The sequence below is a fragment of the Cricetulus griseus genome, chromosome X (assembly GCF_003668045.3).
Source record: "Cricetulus griseus strain 17A/GY chromosome X, alternate assembly CriGri-PICRH-1.0, whole genome shotgun sequence".
Classification (NCBI taxonomy): Eukaryota; Metazoa; Chordata; class Mammalia; order Rodentia; family Cricetidae; genus Cricetulus; species Cricetulus griseus.
This window is the reverse complement of record NC_048604.1, coordinates 89,339,060-89,347,023: the sequence shown is the minus strand read 5'-3', so window position 1 is coordinate 89,347,023 and position 7,964 is coordinate 89,339,060. Positions and strand designations below refer to the sequence as shown.

The following is a 7,964-nucleotide window of genomic DNA, read 5'->3' as shown; positions in this document are numbered from 1 at the left end:
CACTGAAGGGGAAGGAACTGCAGTCATGTGCCTGTCTCTCTCTGTGTGAATGTGTGTGTACACACGCTGGGGTGTGCACTAGAAGGTGGGGGGCAGCCGAGTTAGTCCCAAGCCATGGACTCCATTTTCTATTCTTGTCTTTCCCCACACACACACCTGGGTGGTAGTGAGCGTTCATCTTTGCGTCTCTTTTCATTCATCTCCAGACCTTTAGAGGCTCTTTTGGCTTGGGGTAGTGGGATGGGCAGGCGAGGGAAAAGGAGGAAGACATGGAGATGAGAAAGAAGATTAACCTGGAGTTGAAGAACAGAACCCCAGAGTTGGTGACAGAGTTAGTCCTTGATAACTGCTTGTGTGTCAATGGGGAAATCAAAGGCCTGAATGACACCTTTAAAAGAACTGGAGTTTCTTAGTATGGCCAACATGGAATTAAGTTCCTTTGCCCAGCTTCCCAACTGAAATAAACTTCGAAAGTTGGAACTTAGTGACAATATAATATCTGGAGGCTTGGGAGTCCTGGCAGAGAAATGTCAAAAATCTTACGTGGAAACAAAATCAAAGATCTCAGTACAGTGGAGGCTCTGCGAAATCTTAAAAATTTGAAAAGTCTTGACTTTTTTAACTGTGAAATCACAAACCTGGAGAATTACAGAGAAATTATCTTCGAACTGCTGCAGCAAATCTCGTAGTTAGACGGATTTGATTAGTTGAACAACAAGGCACCGGACTGGGAAGAGGAGGACGAGGCGTTTGGAGATGAAGACGAGGAAGATGAGGAAGAAGGTCCACCTGAAGGATATAAGGAGGAGGTGGAGGATGAAGCAGGTTCAGAAGTGGGAGAGGGAGAAGAGATGGGTCTCACATACTTAATGGAAGAAGAAATTCAGGATGAAGAAGATGATGATTATGTTAATGAAAGGGAGGAAGAGGAAGAAGAGTGTCTGCAGGGAGGAAAAAGGAAGTGAGATGCTGAAAATGATGACTAGATCCCACCAGGATGATGTCGCCTGACGCAGTAGAGTGACCATGTCTTTGTTTGTTTCTTCATGTCTGCTGGCTGTCCCTGTGGGAGATGATATGTAACTTTTTTTATAGGAAAAGTGTGGTTTTAATATTTTTGCCTTATCATTCTGATTAGGATTTGCTAGTCTGTTAATCACAATGTATGTAGAAAAGAATTTTCATTCATTTTCCCACTGTATTTAGATTCTGGATTTTTATAATTCATGCTTAATGTACTAGACATTTTTAGCCCACAATTAAAACATGGTTGCTTTTACGCAGGTGTAGTTTGTTGCATTTCATTCACAATGTTTTAAAGTTATTTATAAATTAACAAATCACACTCGGCTGTAATATAAAATGGCAATAGTCTCTTGCATGATAAACCTGATTAACTTCTTTTTTTGGAGGTAATCCAGATATCAATAGCTTGAAGGCAGTTTTGGGAAATGGGGTGGTATTTGGGGACTTTCCTGTCCCAGTTTGGAAAGTAGAAGCTGCTTACCCTACTCGGAAACCCCTTGGGGAGGGGAGTGAGAAGATGCTCAGGTACTGGGAGTCAGGGAGCTTGTTGCAGATTCTTTTGTACCAGGGGCTACATATTCTAGGCAATTTCTTTTTAAATCTTGGCCACTAAATTTTGTTTTCCTTTTGTTTTGTATATCTAAGGTTTTTTTTTTTAAGTTAGTATCAGTAAATTGAAGTTCTGCCACTACTGGGGCACAGAAATTGTGCATAATAGTAGGACTGTTGCTTTTTTAAGATGTTTGACATGGTGTTTTAAAATAGCAAGTATGAAATTATTTTCAGAGAAGCTAACAAGGTTGCATATCTGACTGAAATACACGTGTGGTATATTCAGTGCCGGTACTGGGATCGCCAAAGGTCTAACACTTTCCTCATCTCAGTAATCAGAATGTCTGCTTTCAGTCCCTAAGAATTCTCTTGGTACACTATGCAGGTTTAAAATAAATGCTTATTTTTAAAAAGGGAATATCTATATTAACTTTTTTATCAATTATTTGTTGTGCAATCAAATTAGAGTTCTTGGGTTTAAAAACAACGAATGGGGCCTCCAGATAACTATTAAGACTTATTTAGCTTCGTGGGTGGTATTTTCATGCAAATAAGCCAGGATGGGCTTTCTATTCTGTACAAGTTCTTAGTTCCATTTTATCACTCTCTGAACTGCGTGTGTATACAGTATGTTAAGTCCTTAGAGACTTTGAAGTTAATACTTTTGTGCAACTATATTTTGAATAAAGCCACTACAGTGTTAAAGACAAGGACAGGCAGTACTGACTGTGTGTTCTTACACTGACTGTGTGTTCTTATTTAGGTTTTTTTTTTCTGACTGCTGTAACTTAAGTTTTGAAACAGAATTGTTTTGAATAAATGGAAGAGTTGTTAATAAAAAAAAAGAAAGAGAAGAAAATTCCACCATAAGATAGGGCTGTAGGCAGGTCTGTATGGCATTTTCTTAATTAGTGATTGATGAAGAAAGACTCAGCCCTTTGTGGTTGGGTCCACTCCTGGGCTTGTGGTCCAGGGTTCGATAAGAAAGCAGGCTGAACAACCCATGGCGAGCAAGCCAGTAAGCAGCTCCCCTCCATGGCCTCAGCAACAGCTCCTGCCTTCAGGTTCCTGCCTTGTTTGAGTTCCTGTCCTGACTTCCTTCAGTGATGAACAGTGATGTGGTATCATAAACTAAAATAAATCCTTTCCTCCCCAGGTTGCTTTGGTCATAATGTTTAGTCACATCAATTGAAACCCTATGACACATTAGGAAATATTTTTATGTGAAGTTAATTTTAACTCTGGAGATAATTCACATTGATAACAAGAAAACATGTCTACTGCCTACCAGCCATTCCTCCGGTTGATAACTTAAGGCCATGCTACCAGCTTGTGAGTCTAGTAAAGAAGATGACCAAAGGCTCAAGTTTGTATCTTTTACATAGCTAGAAGAAAATTTTTACATCTGTGTAGCAGTCTTTTTGTTTGGGCTGCCAGCTAACAAATAATGACATGGAGACTTATTATTAATTATGACAGCTCAGCCTATAGCTTAGACTTGTCCCACTAGCTCTTATGACTTAAATTAACCCATTTCTATTCATCTACATGTTACTACGTGACTTGTGGCTTTTACCTCTCCTCCTGCATGTCTTGCTCCCTCTGCATCCTGCTCAGGACATTTTTCTTCCCAGACCTCTCTTTGTTCAGAGGTCCCACCTGTCTACCTATTGGCCATTTAGCTTTCTATTGAACCAATCACAGAGATAAGTCTTCACACAGTATAAAGGAATATTCCACAACACATCTGAAATTTGAGTCACCCAAAATTAAGACCGACTATAGTCTCTTTATTTGTGTGTCTTGTCTTCAGTAGTGTAACCTCTACTTTTTTATTTTTTTGTTTTTTCGAGACAGGGTTTCTCTGTGTAGCTTTGGAGCCTATCCTGGCACTCGCTCTGGAGACCAGGCTGGCCTCGAACTCACAGAGATCCACCTGCTTCTGCCTCCAGAGTGCCAGGATTAAAGGCGTGCGCCACCAACGCGTGGCTGTAACCTCTACTTTTAAGATTGTAAGAAGCAAAATTGAACAAAAAAGCAACAAAGGAGCTAGAGCAGTGGTTTTGAACTGGGGTCTCAACACCTTTAGGGGTTGCATATCAGATCCCTACATTATGATTCATAATATTAACAAAATTACAGTTATGAAGTAGCAACAAAATAATGTTTTCAAGGAATGGCATGCAAAAGCAGTTAAGCAGCTTCAGAAAACAAAAGCAAACAGCAGGGCAGCAGCAGAAGCCTTCGTAAACAACATTGATGATTCTTGCCCAGGCACTGAGGCAAGTAGGTAGCTAGCTCGGTGACTTTAACCCCAAGTCCAGCAAACAAGCCAAAGATGCCTCCTGCATGTGCTCAGTCCTCAGGTCCCAGAAGCAGGCCTCCCTGGTACACTCAAGAGCCACCCTGAGCAATCACTATGTCTGCAATATCTTAATCCTACTAAGTGTAGCTGTTCACATAATTGGATTAATTATGTTGAGTTCTTTTGGACCAACCCTTTTGTCTTTAGAGTCAATCATTACTTGTAACTGCCTGTTCCTTTCAACTGTGTTCTCCCTGGCATCCAGAAAGGATTAAGGAGGAGGAAGGGGGAGGGGAAGGGAGGCAGATCCCACAGTAGCCACAACCTGTGCTTTTGTGCATTCTTCTGACAATAAATTTCTGTTCCAAACATTTAAAAAAAATTGCTTTCTTTCTCCTCCATTCTTAAGGAAGTGGGAGAAAAAGAAGTTGTGCATGTAAGAAGCAGAGGAATGGAGAATACAAAGAAACTAGTGCATGTGTAAGACAGTGTGGCATTTCTTACTAGATTGGGCCTCTAGAGACAGAAATTGGTGAGACAGGAAAACTAAAACAGAGGTCCAGATCTAGAAAGGTGCCATAAACAATGGAAACCATTTTGTACTGAGCTGATGTTCTTTTAAAAATTAAAGCATTCCAGGTAGAGCCACCTAAAAAGACAGAATATTTTTCTCTTTATGAATTTCATTCATTATCCTTTCCTTTATTGTTGACAGCTTATTTTCCTTTCTGTTGGATTCTTTATGGGGGAACTCTCATTGGTCAGGATAAACATGCTATTCAAATAAAGGAAAACCACAAGAAATAAAATTACAGGTAATCTATTTTCCCCCAAAAGGTGTTTTAATTTTCATAACTAGGTATCCTACTACCTGTCTCTGTCTCTGGGTGCAAGGTCCTATGAGGGGCCCTGCTGGATAATTTGCTCTGCTTCCTCTTTATGGTTTTTTTTCCTTCCACTCACTTCTCATCTCATAACCTTACAGTCATTCTTTTCTTGTATCCCCGCCCGCCATGTCAGGACATCTCTAGTCAGGTAGTAGGCTACTGCCATCCCACTGTGGCCGCCATTCTGGAGCCTTCCACCCTCTTCTCTTTCCCTATTCCATTCTGAATAGTTTAGTTGAGTCCCTGGTTTCAGAGGACTGTCTCAAACAGTCAGTTTTAAAGAATTTGGTGGAAGAAAATGTGTTTTGTGGGAAAGGCAGAAGTAGGAACCTAGGACTAGAAAGATAGCTCAGTGGTTAAAAGTACTGGCTACTTCTCCAGAGGACCCAGGTTCAATTCCCAGCAGTCACGTGGCAGCTCACAACTGTGTGACACTCCAGTTCGAAGGGATCTGGCACTCTCACACAGATGTACCTGCAGGCAAAACCCCAATGCACACAGAAGTAGGAGCCTCCCTATGCTATCCTATTGTCTTTCTTATTGATTGGAAAGACGTTCAATAATCCCTTTGAGTTTCAAGTGATCACAGCAAGTTTAAGGGCAATGCTGATTGTCCTCAGTTAAGAATGGTTTTACTGCTTCATTCCTCCACATCTCCATAGGCCTTGGGCTCTTGTTTTCTCTGTGTAACAATAAATTTGTTGTACTCATATGGTAATTATAACTTGAAGCCTTTCAATCTTGGTGGTTTTTTTTTTTAATTTTCATGTTGTCCTTTTATGCAGAAGAGTTGAATGCAAAAGGCTAAAAACATTTACACAAATACGTTTTTATAAAGAATTCAACAGAAAGGTTGGGTTTCCCTCCAAAATATTTTTTTTGTTTTATTTTGGAGGTATGGTCTCGCTCCATAGCCCTGGCTGTCCTGAAACTCACTGTGCAAACCAAGCTGGCCTCAAACTCTCGGATGTCCACCTGGAATTAAAGGTACTCACCACCAGGCCCCACTGTAAATAAGATTTTAAGACATTCTTGTTGGGGCTGGAGACATTGCACTGTGCTTAAGACCACTGGCTGTTCTTTTAGAGGACCAAGGTTCAATTTCTGGCACCAACATGGAAGCTGTGTCTGATGTGTATGAATGCATCCCTTTTCTTCTGATTGCATATCCAGTGAGCAGCCTAAAGACTGCCAGTCTCTTTTGGGGCCAACTTCAATGCATAAACTGCCCTACTGAGATGTCGAGAAAGTCGAGGGTTGTAGAATCAAACTAATCAAACCTAAACCAGAAAGCAGATGAACATAGTAAGTCAAAAGCAACAGGGCATGTCCAGAGAAGGATTGGGTCAGTCCCTTCAATGTGGAGATAGGATGTTAGTCCCCCTTAGTTTCCTATACTTTCTTAATAAACAGGAGATCGTAGTTGGAAAATCTATGTGTAAGAAATTGAAGAAAGCCAGGCAGTGATGGTGCACGCCTTTAATCCCAGACTCAGAGGCAGAGGCAGGCAGAAAGAACTCTAAGAGTTCCAGGCCAGCCTGGTCTACAGAGAGAGTTCCGGGATAGTCTCCAAAGCTACACAAAGAAATCCTGTCTCAGAATAAAAAGGAAATTGAATCTTTCCATGAATAATGTTCTGAACATACCTGTTCAGCATCATAATTAAATTGTAAGCTAAAACTGTTTTCATTAAATGTTACAGGTAGCAAAGACGATTGTGTATGTTTTATAAGGTGAATAAATTTTCCTTATAAAATATTTATAAACTGTTGAAATTATTTCATTTTTATGTTATCTCTTCTTAAGCTAAAAGTTAATTTGGTTCCATGAATGTATAAATATAGTTCCAAATTTCAATTAATATACTAATAGGAAAGTATTTTAATTATTAATGAACATTATGAGTTGCTTTGTTTTGTTGTTTTAAATTGTATTTTGTGAAGAAAAGTAGAGGTAATGACGGCACACATGTTGGAGTTTCTCCATGGCCAAGTGAATACTTTTAACCATAACACTCCTATTTTCTTTTTCTAATCATTTTTATTTGAATTAGAAACAAGATTGTTTTACATGACAATCCCAGTTTCCTTCTCCATCCGGTCCCCCTACCACCCCCCCTAACTAAAACCCTACCTATCACATATTCTTTCTTCTATTCTTCCCCTGACTCAAGCTTTCTGCTCCCTCATTACCTCTGCATCCTTCCTCTTCTTCCCTTCTAGTTCTCGTAGATCCCTCTCCCCCTCTTCCCATGCTCTCAATTTGCTCAGGGGATCTTGACCCTTTCCCCTTCTCCAGGAGACCATGTATGTCTCTCTTAGGGTCTTCCTTGTTTACTATCTTCTCTGGTAGTGTGGATTGTAGGCTGGTAATCCTTTACTCTATGTCTAAAATCCACATACGAGTGAGTACTTAGCATGTTTGTCTTTTTGTGACTGGGTTACCTTGCTCAGAATGGTTTCTTCTAGTTCCATCCATTTTCCTGCAAATTTCAAGATTCCATTGTTTTTTTTTTGGTTTTTTTTTTGTTTTTTTTTTTTTTGTTTTTTTGCTGAGTAGTACTCCATTGTGTAAATGTACCACATTTTCTCTATCCATTCTTCGGTTGAGGACATCTAGGCTGCTTCCAGTTTCTGGCCATTACAAATAATGCTGCTATGAACATGGTTGAACAGATGTCCTTGTTGTATGAATGTGCTTCTTTTGGGTATATGCCTAAGAGTGGAATTGCTGGATCTTGTGGTAGACTGGTTCCCATTTTCTTGAGCAATCGCCATACTGATTTCCACAGTGGCTGTACAAGTTGGCACTCCCACCAGCAGTGGAGGAGTGTTCCCCTTTCTCCGCATCCTCTCTAGCATAAACTGTCATTGGTATTTTTGATTTTGGCCATTCTGACAGGAGTAAGATGGTATCTCAGAGTTGTTTTGATTTGCATTTCCCTGATGACTAAGGATGTTGAACACTTTCTCATGTGTCTTTCAGCCATTTTAGATTCCTCTATTGAGAATTGTCTATTTAGTTCTGTACCACATATTTTAATTGGATTGTTTGGTGTTTTGGAGACTAGCTCCTTGAGTTCTTTGTATATTTTGGAGATCAGCCCTCTGTTAGATGTGGGGTTGGTGAATATCTTTTCCCATTCTGTGGGCTGCTGTTTTGTCTTGCTGACTGTGTCCTTTGCCTTACAGAAG

General features: G+C 40.1%; 1 pseudogene; it reads left to right on the top strand.

The window, feature by feature from the left end:
• The first annotated feature begins 269 nt into the window (after positions 1-269).
• LOC100755891 lies at positions 270-870 on the top strand (annotated as a pseudogene).
• Positions 871-7,964: the final 7,094 nt, after the last annotated feature.